General features: G+C 40.2%; 1 protein-coding gene across 3 annotated transcripts in view; it reads left to right on the top strand.

Annotated features, from left to right (window-relative positions):
* Positions 1-12,831, top strand: part of PDZRN3 (PDZ domain containing ring finger 3) — a 235,955-nt gene that overhangs the window by 160,097 nt on the left and 63,027 nt on the right. The gene's annotated exons all lie outside the window — the stretch shown is intronic.

Genomic DNA, 12,831 nt, shown 5'->3' with positions numbered 1-12,831 from the left:
TTGCACTTCAGCCTGGGTCATAGAGTGAAACTCCATCTCAAAAAAACAAAACAAAATGAATCTCTGTGTTTCCGCCTAGTCATAGAAAAGGCTGTGTTAAATGTATTTACTGGATGAAAATAAGTATTATTAATTTGTTTCTTTGTTCTTCGATCAACTTCTTATTTAAGAACTCTTACTAAGAGTGCCTTCATACCATACTTGGTGCCGTAACTTTGCATTTAGAAAATGTGGTATCATAAAGAAAGAAAATGGCAAGGCCACATTTGCCAGCTACCTGACACGCTACCTGTGGAGAATTTTTAAATTTCTTACTTCGTAAGAAGCCTATCGTTTCTAGTGGATGGTCAAGATGAATCAGAATTTGAGGCTGAAAATTGTTGGTCATGTTTACTTTGATTTAATGACTCCAACAGGTGAGGGGCACTGGGCTTGCTAATTGGGTCTGTAGTGACCTTCAGCCATCATGATGGAGAATAAAGCTCATGTCCGTAAAGGACACAAGTCATAATGCAGGCAGTAAGGATCAATGGAGAGAATGTCTGCATAGGCAGGGATTTGCCCCATCATCACACTGTCACCTATTGATTTTTTTTTTTCAGTAACAGGATTCTATTATTCAGACTTTTTTTTTTTTGCTATTATAATAATTTTCTAAACCAAACTTTTAGTTGCTTAGAACAACCACCACAAAAAAGAATGTGAATGTATTTATTACTACTGAATTGTACACTTGAAAATGGTAAAGGTGGCACATTATATATGCATGTTTTATCTCAATAAATTATTTTAAAAGCTCCCATTATATATATGAGAATTCTAGGAATAATGGATTCTACCATCTCCTATGAACATTGTCACCTACATTTTTCACTTGGAAGGGAAGTGCGGTGAGCTGTAGTGGAAAGGCATGCCTAGACTTCCACAGGCAGACGCCTGGATGTGACTCCTGCCTGCCACATATTTATTAGCTGGGTGACATGGGCAAGGTCTTAACTGCCCTGAGTCTCAGTTTCCCCATCTGTTAGATGGATATAAAAGAAGAGTGCTCCTATTCACAATAGCAAAGACACGGAATCAACCTAAATGCCTATCAGTGACAGATTGGATAAAGAAAATGTGGTACATATACACCATGGAATACTATGAAGCCGTAAAAAGAACAAGACCATGTCTTTTGCAGGAGCATGGATGGACTTTGGGGGCATTATTCTTAGCAAACTAATACAGGAACAACAACAACAAAAAAACCCAAATACCACATGTTCTCACTTATAAGTGCGAACTAAGTGTTGAGAACTCATGGACACAAAGAAGGGAACAGCAGATACTGGAGCCTACTTGAGATGGGAGGGTAAAAGGAGGGAAAGGAGCAGAAAAAATAACTATTGGATAGTGGGCTTAGTACCAGAGTGAGGAAATAATCTGTACACCCCCATGACATGAGTTTACTTATAAAACAAACCTGCACATGTGCCCCTGAACCTAAAATAAAAGTTAGAAATGCAAGAAAATAAAATGAAAAAGTACTCAATTCAGGATATGATTTGGCTGTGTCCCCACCCAAATCCCATCTTGAATTATAATCCCCACATGTTATGGGAGGGACCTGGTGGGAGATGATTGAATTGTTATGGGGGTGGTTTCCCTCATACTGTTCTTGTGATAGTGAGTTCTCAGGAGATCTGATGGTTTTATAAACATCTGACATTTTCCCTTGCTGGCATTACTCTCCCTTCTGCTGCCCTGTGAAGAGGCACCTTCCACCATGATTGTCAGTTTCCTGAGGCCTCCCCAGCCATGCAGAACCATGAGTCAATTACCCAGTCTTGGGTATTTCTTCATAGCAGTGTGAGAATGGACTAATACAACTCAAAATGTATGAGATGCTCCAAATGCATGCTTTGAGATCATGCAGATCAGTTTTCTAGCACTGCATCTAGTATGTATGTAATGGGTATTCAATAAATGCTCGTTTGTCATGAAAACTCCAAATAAGCATAAAAGTTGGAGAAAATTACTTTAAATGGGAAAAAAAAACTGTTTAAAAACATCTCATTAAGGCATAGGATCTATCCACAGGGAGTTTAACCTGACTCTCTAAGATAAAGTCCCTTGGCTACCTTCAGCAGTAGAAGAAACCAATATTTAGAGGCAGCCAAGTCTCTGAAAGAGGTATTGGCATCAGACTTGGGAGTGGTCAGTTAACAGCTGTTACAGGCATCTGCTGAGCACTGGGCAGAATCCATTCGTGAAGACCACTCTGTTGCCTCCTGTTTTTCCACTGTGTGGATGAAGAAACCTAAGCTAAGCTGTAACCCATTGACAAGGGCGAGATTTGGAGGGTCCACTGTGCTCAGAGTCCTTCAAGAGAGAGAAAGAATCAAAAGCAAGGACAGACCACATTTTCCCTCATTGGTAACCAAAACCTTGATCTCTGAACGTTGTATGCCTGCCTCTCCAGTTTGGTAGAACTGCTGCTGCCTCTGCTGTTGCATGTCTGTTTCCATCTGGTCAGGCTGCTATAACAACGTACCATAAAATAGGTGGCTTATAAACAATAGAACTTTATTTCTTGCAGTTCTGGAGGCTGGGAATTCCATGATCAGGATGTTGGTAGATTTGGTGTCTAGAGAGGATCCATTTCCTGGTTTATTGATGGTACCTTCTTACTGCATCCTCACATGGTGGGAAGGGCAAAGGTGCTCTCTGGACCCTCTTAGAAGGGCACTGATGGCATTCGTGAGGTCTCAGAATTACCTGCTAAATGCCCCACCTCCTAACACCATCAAATTGGTAATTAGGTTTCAAAATACGAATTTTGGAGAGACACAGACATTCAGACTACAGTGACATCCCTGTGGTGGCAAGTAGTGGGTTTGCAAAATGATGAGAAACAGGACCAGGCCAGATACGGAGGAAGAGGTAAGGGAAGCTGGGGTCACATGGAAGAGGACGCACCCTAGGAGTATGGCTGTCAATATCCCAGAGTCAGTTCTCTCTGGAACACAACAAACCCATATTGGAGCCGTTTTCCATTCAACATAACATTTCTTCACAAATACCATTTCTCTGCTACAGAGCCTTGATGATGCACTTAAGTGTACCATCACTTAAGAGCACCATCCCCATTGGCTGGGGATGTTGGCTCACACCTGTAATCCCAGCACTTTGAGAGGCCGAGGCGAGTGGATCACCTGAGGTCAGGAGTTCAAGACCAGCCTGGCCAACATGGTAAAACCTCGTCTCTACTAAAAATACAAGAATTAGCTGGGCATGGTGGTGGACACCTGTAGTCCCAGATACTTGGGAGGCTGAGGCAGGAGAATCACTTGAACCCAGGAGGCAGAGGTTGTAGTGAGCTGAGATCGTGCCACTGCATTCCAGCCTGGATGACAGAGTGAGACTCAATCTCAAACATATATGTATGTATGTGTGTATGTGTGTATATATATATATATATATATATATATGAGCTAAGGTAGACATTTCTTTCTCCCTGCCATGAGCCCTTTCCTATTACTTTTTCAAAGTAAGCATTTTGTTTTAACATACCAACAGGATACATAGATTTTAAATGGTAATGTCTGTTAAGTACCAGGACTTTCTCCCCCGTTCCATTTATGAAGAGATCATCATCTCAAAAATCAACAGAAGAAATTCATGGTACAGAAATCAAGTGCTTTATGATATTATTTATCTCTCTGGGTAAATTTTGCATCATGCTGAGCAGTATTGATGCCTGTGGTATGATTCTAGCTGCCTTTAACATTTGGCCTAGTCTTGAATGTTGGTCGAGCAAACAAAACTTTTCAGACCTATGTGTCTTGCTTAACCCATCAATGAATGAATAAATAGATGCCTTTTATCTTAACTCCCATTTATACATGACAGTGTTATTTTGATGGGAAGCATATGTCTGTGTACTGTCTTATCAGTCATTTATTCTTCAGGGGAAAAACTGTGAACATTACCTGGCTTCAAATCTGGAAATGGTGACTATTTAAAATCTTAGCAGGACTTCAGGCAGATAGTATTTCTAAAAAAGAATAATTTTATTTTTTCTTTCTTTGTAGCAATAGACATTATTTTATTTTACTTCTGTCAAATCTTTATTCAACCATAAAGGTAAATCTTGATTGCCTCTTAGAAGAATAAGATTGGCTCACTTGAGACTTTGTTTAGGATGAGCAAGGCTAAAATGAAAGCTCCTGTGATATCAGGGTCAGATATAATAAGTATTTGCCAACTCTGGGCAACTCTTACCATCTGACCTGAATTATTCCACAGAGGGGAGGGTTTCACTATGATAACAAGGAGAAGTGCACATGTGCATGCATACACACACTCACAAAACGTTTTTCTTCTCTTCAATACCTAAGAAGTCAACATTTATACATAGACCATATGAAGAATGTATTAGATTTCAGCCTTAACATCATTGCAAGAAAGCAAAGCCCATTTTCTGATACTAACAATTTATTTTTTAAATATATTTATTCTTTCCACCATTAGCACTATTTTAGAAGATACCCAGAAGAAATAGTTATTATTTATGCAGGGTTTGTGCTCCCTCTGCTGGTTCTGTAATTAGCTAATAAGTCTAATTCCCATAACTATGCTGATGTCATCAATTATTTTTGTGCATGGACATGGAATTACCCAAATCAGCATGTTCTGTTCAAACATCATCAGGAAAATTAGCAGGGGGTCAGAAGAGGACAGTTGGCCTGGTGAGGAAAGTGAAGAAAATGTACCTTTTGACTTGTCCAAGTCTGTATTTGAAAAATCTAAATGCAGTTTTATGTTTTTATTTGCTCCATGCTAGAGAAAAACAATCTGTTATTATTTCAACTAGCATATTACATCCCACCCTTTCAGAGCATTTTGGAGATAAATAAAGGCTGTTCATCCTTCAAACAAGATTTATTATAATATCTCTTTTGCAGGTGAGAAAAAAAATGGAAGTTCAGAAATCATATATGCCTTGCTGCTGAGAGTCTCTGTGGCTAAAAAAGTAGATTTCTATAAGTAGTATGTAGTGGCCAATGCCTTGACTTCCTGGATCTGATATGTCTTTTTCACAAGTGTGGAGTCGGAACATAGCCATTTCTTAATGTCAGCTCAGCGTCATGTAGTCATGAAGACCATAAGCTCTGTAGCTGAGTCAACTGAGGTTTATTCTGGTTCTATTAGGTACCGTGCGATCCTGAGAAGGCTAGGTTACCTAACCTTCTAGACCCCACCTTTCTTGTCTACAAACTGAAAATAATATTGTTGGCAAGAGTTCCTACCTCGTAAAGTCACTGTAAGGACTAAATGAAATAATACCTGGTACTTAAAGCAAATGGATGATGATGATGATGTTGATCTGAAAATAGTCTTTGGTCATTACTCATGGTGATTTTTTTTCCAACATAAGAACAGCTTCTTTTCCTGATATTAAAAACTTATTGTGAAAACTGGGAGGGCAACTTTCAAATAATAAGGGTTCAATACACCAGGAAATACTATACTTGTAAACAAATAGTTTGAAATAAGAGGGGCATAATTGGATAGAACTCAAGGATAAATAGGTTAAGAGAGAGAAGAAAATCAAGACATTTCCTAGAGATGATAAGTCAATCCCACCGACAGCAATTTGAAAAACCAACAATTATGAAATTTAAAAATGGGTAATATCCTAATACATAGACATGACATTTGAGTATATGTCTTCTGGATGTTTTGTATTCATTTATTTATGCATGCTTTTTAAAAATCTATTTCGTTACTTATAATGCCACACTTTTCTGCTTTTGAGAACCTCCTTATTCTCAAATCAGTACCATAATTCTGGCCATCTTACCATGGCAGTAAATGTAGATTAATGGTCAATATTATTCTTGGCCTCTTTGGTCCTGTCACTCTTAGCATTTATAGATACTACTCCACCCAGCTCAAGGACTGTATTGTTAGATGATGCAGATTACTTCCAATAACAACCCAGGCAAAGCAAACAAAAGTAAATCTGGAGTCAGGATAGGCTACGTGTTATCTTTCCCAAAGCCAGTTATCAGGAACTCTTGGACTACTCAAATCAGCCCCCTTTCCATTATTTCTTCCAAAGGAGAGTGGTCTGGAGACACATTGATGTTTCCGTGCCTCGCCCTGCTCAGGTGGGGGTTGGGGTGTCATCGCTGATGCTTTTGGTGAGGGAAAAGAAAAAGGTGGCTCCAGGTGCTAGTCCACTTCCTCTCCCTACCCCAGGTTTCTCTGTACTCTCTGGTCCTCTGACTTTTATAGGCTTTTCAGAGATTCTTTGGGTTTATACAGATGGTCGTAATTTCTGCCATGTGTGGGAAACTCCTGTGAAACATATGTGCCTGGGGTAGGAAGCCCAGGCCTCCTCTCCTGCTCAGGGGATACCATCAGCTATACTTGTTTTTAAGCTGGTCTTTAAATCAGGAAACTTGTGCTAGAATAGCTTTCTGTGATCTGACTAGTTAACTATAATTTTTACCTGTACTTTTCACAGGCCTGGCCTACTCTCTGCCATGAAAATATTTGGAATTTATACTTTAAACAGTGTAGGCCACTTTGGTTGATGATTTAAAACATGCTAGAGGTTTTATAATGGTTATTTATATTGGCCAACACTGACCCTCTGCAATGACCTGTTGATGTTGGACAAGGATGAGAGGCACTGAATACAATGCAGGAAATGGAAAGAGATCAAAAAGAATGAGTTTGTGAGCCTAGTAACAATGCTTTGTGGCTTAACACGGAGATCAATTGTCTGTGTGTGTGAGGTTTTCAGAATTGCGGTATTTGGCCCACTTACAGGAATTAAGCATTCTCTTTGGAGAAATTTAAGTTTTTCAAACTGTGTTTTGCATTACAGTATCAACATTGCTGACTTTATAAAATCATTGTAGATTATATACAATTATATGTAAATGTATATATACTTAAAGCATAAAGGAAGGACTTCATTTATCTATATATTGAAATTATTGTGCCTTTTTTTAAAGAAAGCATAACAACCATAGAGTAAAGCAAGCATCTCTGAAAAGTAAGGCCATTTCTGTGTACTGTTCAGGAATTAACAGCAAGGTCTTTGTAGCCTGCATGCTGGAAAGGAAAAGTGGCATACTTTCTCCCACCTGTTTCTCTTACCATGGTACTTCTTTTCTTCCATGTATTCAATGGCAGAGTGTCAGTTTGCTCGTAGTCCATTTCTTATGTCATTTATCACTGTACAAATGTCAGCTATGAGACAAGAGAACATGCATGTTTGACAGCTGCCCAATAAATTCTGCAGAAGAACAAGTTAAAGACAACTGCATGGACACACACACACACACAGACACGCAACACACACACACGGTGCGGGGGGCGGCATTAGAGAATCTCCCTTGGAAAGCTTGCTTTGTTGGCACTAATCATTGCCTCATGAATATCTTATAAAATTGTTCAACCGTAGCCACCGAGGGAAGTGTGAGCATGGTTTAGGAGATAGCATCAGACTTAACTCACAACTTAAAACCAAGTAAAATCCGGTGCCCCACAAAAAGATCTAAAAGGAAATGCATATGCGTCAGAATTCCAGGTTTTCAATCAATGCCTGAAGAATACCACCAGTTAGGATGGCGGATGAGATGATCCTGCCTGGCCCAGCCAGGACTGAGTTGACCATGCATCTTGTTCCCTGTGAAAGTAGAGGTCCCAGCACGTGCTTCTGCCTTGAGTGAAATAATAGAGAGAAACAAATTTAATTGGAATTACCTTTGCAAAGTTAAAAAGTATATTTCCATACCAGTTCTGAAGAATTCTCTGTGGCAGCTATTTTGTGGTTTCTTGGAGAAAATAAGAAATAATTGTGTTGGTGGCAGAGAAATGCAATGTGTTTTGTGGCTCAAGCCTAAATCCATTTATTTACTGTCTTTAGTGAGAAAATAAATGGATTTAGAGACCCCTACTTGAGACCCTGCTACTAAACTACCACCTTGACAGTATCATTGTTTTGAATTGTGTAGCCCCACATTCCACCCCAAGAGTGTATATTCGTGGAATGATGGCTGGAGATACAGGAGGCAGTCTGTAGCCAGGAGGTCATTTGTCCTCTTCGCATGGGAATCGGACTTATTGCTGTGGCCTGAGCTGTATCCATGGTCTAACTAGCTGAGCTAACTAGCCCATAAAGACATGGCAGGTTATTGCTTGCTTATGCTAGTGAAGATTCAATTCTGTTTGGTGTTCATAGTTCACACCAGCAAGGGATTCCTGTTCCTTAAGAGAACTGACTTCCCAGTAAACAACATGAGCACAGTCATCTTTAAATCTGTGTTTATAAGGCTGTGTGTGTGTGTGATGGGAAGCTAGAGCATCTGTGGGATTCAATAGGCAGAAAGCTGATGACCTAATATATGATAGTAAATGATTATGACATGAGTGAGACTGACCTAGCATCAGCAAGCTGGTAGTTATTTTAAGAAAGGGGAAGCGATGTTTTAACACAGTGGGCAGATGTGCTGGGGCAGGAAATATATTTTACCTAATAGAGTAGCATTTAGCCAGGGAGGTGGCAGCTCAGACCCTCTCTCAACCCATCTTTGCTTTGGTATTTTCCTCCCATTTATTTACTCTCTTTAGTGACTCTGTTTGGCACATCTTTGCACCATGACCAAAGTGACAGACTTTGGTCTCTGTTGGATTAATCAGTGTGTTCTCTGATCCATGACATATGTTCCCTGTAGACATTTAAAGTCAACATATTCAGCACTTGTGGTCTGGCAGGTCAGAGTTATTAACTGAGCTGATAGACTGGTTTGGATATTTGCATCCAAAAGACTTTCCTCCCATCCTCTAATGCAGAGAGCCACACGTCCACTCCCAGCAACCCAAATATTGACTGTACCAATCATTCATTAGCAGTTAAAATTTGAGAGCAATTATTTTTTTTTTACTGCGCTTGCCCTGAAAGACACCATTAATTACTTTATTGCCTGTGGATTTGAGCCAGTTTCGGTGTCCCGGGAGCCTGCTCCCCACCCGGAAGAAGTATTTGCAGCTCCAAGGAACACAGCATAGGATGTCATCTGGCAAGCAGTGCAATGACATTGTCTTCTGAAGTGAGATGTCAGGATTATTTCTGCCTTCCTATTGGATTCCTCCTGACCTGGAGTTTACAGGATTGGTGTTGACGGTAGGTTTCCCTGATGGCCTGAACGCCGATTAGAGGTGGGCATGAGTGAAATTTGAAATGTGTCAGCTTTTTTTTTTTTTTTTTTTAAGAGCATGAGAAATATTCCAAATCATCCTAGAATAATTATCAGGGGAAGAACTTTTTTGATTGTTGCTTCTGAAAATCTTATCTAGAGGGGTGAAAAGAATTAAGGCCCCTGAGAGGCAGTATCAGCCAGTCTCTCCTCTGCCTTTTCAGTGCTGATCTTTCAAAGGCAGGTGTGACACAGAGAGAGTAGTGGTGCTGTTGGATGGTTTTTCTCCTTCTCCTATTCTAATTAGCAGAAATGCAAAAATGCCCTTTGGAATTTAAACTTGTATCCTATACCAGTTTGACCACATTTTTCTGCTCAGTTTGGAAAATCCCACAAGCCATTTGGAATGTATGTATGTATGTATTACAAGTGGGCTATTCCTTCATTAAAAATGTACTGATTAGGTATATAGCATGTCCTCCCTGTCAAAAAGGAAACAAATTGTGACTTATTCATGTGTCTGATTACATGATAGGCCTTGATATCTATTGGATGCATTGATCAGCCTGAGCCTAGCTCTTCCACACGGTGTGTATTTTGTGTGTGTATCGATCATGATGCCAATGAGCAATGTCACCCATTTTTAAATATAAATTAGAAAATAGCTAAGTAGTATGTTTAACAAGGACTTGAGAATGTTTAGTATGCTCTAAAGGGTAAGGAAGAATTGCTAGTGAGAAGGCTTATGGGATCGGTGGCATGTCAATATAGGACACAGTAAGGTAGAATGGACTGGCACTGTGAGAGGTTAAGTCTCTCTCACATTAAATATAAAAATATCTTAGGAAACATTTTCTAAAAACCAGTGCTGTTAGAACTTGCAGTGGAATTGGGCTGACTTATTTTCTTCCCTCAGAGGTCTTTAATAAAAAGTGAACTGAGAAAGAAAGGGCACAGTCCAGCCAGTGCATCCTAAGGACCCTTATCATCATCGCCCTCCAGAGGGGGTACCTGTGGCATGTCCTGCCCAGCTGTTGGTGTTTGGTAGTGTGACTCAGACTGAGACTTTGTCTGGGGGTGCTGGTTTGGGTTTTTTAAGTCACTTGCCTCATCCACATAAAGCATGCGGTTAGAATAGGCTTTTCTTACACCCCAAACGGAAGCATTTTTTAGTTGAGAAGCCTGCGTAAGGGAGGCGGTATATTCTTTTGCAGCCTGTGCCATAAGAATAAAAGTCCAGGTTGCCACTTATTACAGTGTAACTGAATGATGGATTCTAGCCTGTTTTGATTAAATTACATATTCAATTATTTTTGTTTGAGATTAAAAGCTTGATTATATTACCGAATGCTATGTAATTTTATACTCCTTGTTCATTTATTTAACACTGAGGCATGGGGTATGATTAACAATGTGGCTGCCAGTAGAAAGAAGCAAAATAATTATTTTTTCAATATACAAGTCCTCATCATGATTCGGAAATCAATACGCATCCATGGAGGATTTGCTCGCACTGTGGATTATGGACCTCAGGGTGGCCTTCCCTCATTTCCTTATGAATGTAAAACCTGGAGACTTTGGTTCATCAGGCGGGTTTTTATTTCCCTCTCTCTTTTTTTTTAAACACTGATGTTTAACTACAGCCACTGGGACCTAAATCAGAGCATCCAGTGCCCAAATATGAATATTAATCAGACGCCAGGCCATGGAGTTCCTTGCCGAGTTTGACAGTTTAAAGGATCAGTTAGTTAATTAGAAGATGACATGGCACGCTGGGTCCCAAGGCTCTGTCCTGCCTTCTGTCGCCTCTTTTCATTTTCCTTTTTGACAAGTTGGATTACATCATTACTTGTAGTTTCACTTGTTAGCCCCATCATGAAATGAGAATATTTTATGCTTTAATTATCTGTGATTTCTTCCCCCGTCTCTGCAAAGACCAGGCTTACAATGAAACTCGAAGAAACATATAAGAATCAGAGGTTCAAAGGCTCATGAAAATCAGCCTTGTGACTCCAACCATGCCACACGCCACATTGCAGTGAGAAATAGAAGGTTCGTGATAGCATGGGAAACTGAGTTGCGGTAGCCATGGTGATTGGTTTTAAATATAAAAGATGCCTATCCTGACTTTTGTGCCACAGGTACACATGTATCACACCAGGTGTTTCCATGGCTTCTTTGGCTTGAGGTGTCACATACTGTGAACATCCTCAGGGGTAGCCACGAATTATTCTGGCCTGTGTTTCTTGCCCACTCTAGTAGCTAGATGCACCCCAAAGTCTGAATAATTCTGTTCTAAATGTTTTTTTTCTTCCCCTGATACTGCTCACTTGTGAAGCTTCTTTTTAAATGAAGTTTACATGTGGTCTGTATTGGAGCTTAGTTCCTAATGAGGAAAAAGGTTCAGATCAGTGTTTAGCTCTTCAAATGAAAGTTTTTCTGATGTCCTAAGTAGAATTAACTCTTCATTTCTTTCTCCCCATCTACTCTGCTGACAGCTGCTTTAACACATCTATTAATTACACAAGACACTGAGCTGTACAAGGGATAGAACTAGGGTTCACTATCATCCCTAGCAAACATTAAAAGTGAAAATTAAAAAGAATGAAAAGTAAAATCTACCGAGAATTTACCATTAATGCTTCAAGCCAGCCACTTCACTAAGTAACTGCGTGTGAGTAATTTCTCATTAGTCTTCGTAACAATCCTAGGTGGTTAAAGGAGAAGATGAAGACTTGGGAAGAATCTTGCCAGGTCACAATGGCATATGCTAAAGAGGCTGAGCTTGGATTTGAAATTAGGCAGTCTGATCCCAGATTCCCCTCCTGTGCTAAATCTCACATGGTAGATGCTTATATACAGGTGATGAAAGAGAAGGATGTTTTTGGTTGTGAAAGGGTATTTCTAATAGGTTTAACTCCCACTGGTAGGTATATAGAGACAGAAGAGAGGTGGGAAGAAGAAAATGTGTGTGCTAGGTATGATGCTTACTACTGGGAAGGCTGTGACATTTAGGGTATATGGACATTTATGTAGAAAGCAAGAGGAAAAGGAGCTAGCAGGCATTACCAGAGGGATCTGTGTAGATCAGGAATGTATACTATGAGAGGACTAGGGAAGAGTTAAGAAGGAGTGTGTGGTCAACAGGATCAGATGTTACGGGGAGAATCAAGGCCGGAGGTGGATTTTAGGGCAAAGAACATCAAGATGGTGACCAGAAAGCTGGGGCCACATCTCAGTTCTGCCTGCCACTAAGTAGTCTTTTTGGATTGCAACTGAATTATCTCTAAAGTTGGTGGAGGTAAAGCTTGGACTATGGACCTCTATGTCCTCCTATTTAGATAGTGTGAATGGAGGACTTACAACAAGCTCTTGGTTGCAGCAGTTGGGAGGTTATTATGTAGTAGTTGTGTTTGGCTATGGAGGAAGGGTTATGGAGGGCAAACCAAAGAGCATGGGTGGAGGTGAGAAAGAAGAGAAGCTAAGTGTAGACTGCTTTACTGAGGAATGTGGCAGCATAAGGAGAGAGAAGACGTCTGGGGAGTGGCAGATTTGGGAGTTCGGAATGTCTTGAGAAACCTCTGTTGGCCTGGAGAGGGAGGAGACAGGCAGCAGGAGGCTAGGACAGACA

Source organism: Sapajus apella, unplaced genomic scaffold (assembly GCF_009761245.1).
Source record: "Sapajus apella isolate SASKATOON/1434 unplaced genomic scaffold, GSC_monkey_1.0 scaffold23, whole genome shotgun sequence".
In the NCBI taxonomy this organism is placed as follows: Eukaryota; Metazoa; Chordata; class Mammalia; order Primates; family Cebidae; genus Sapajus; species Sapajus apella.
This window is presented reverse-complemented; position numbering and strand designations above follow the sequence as displayed.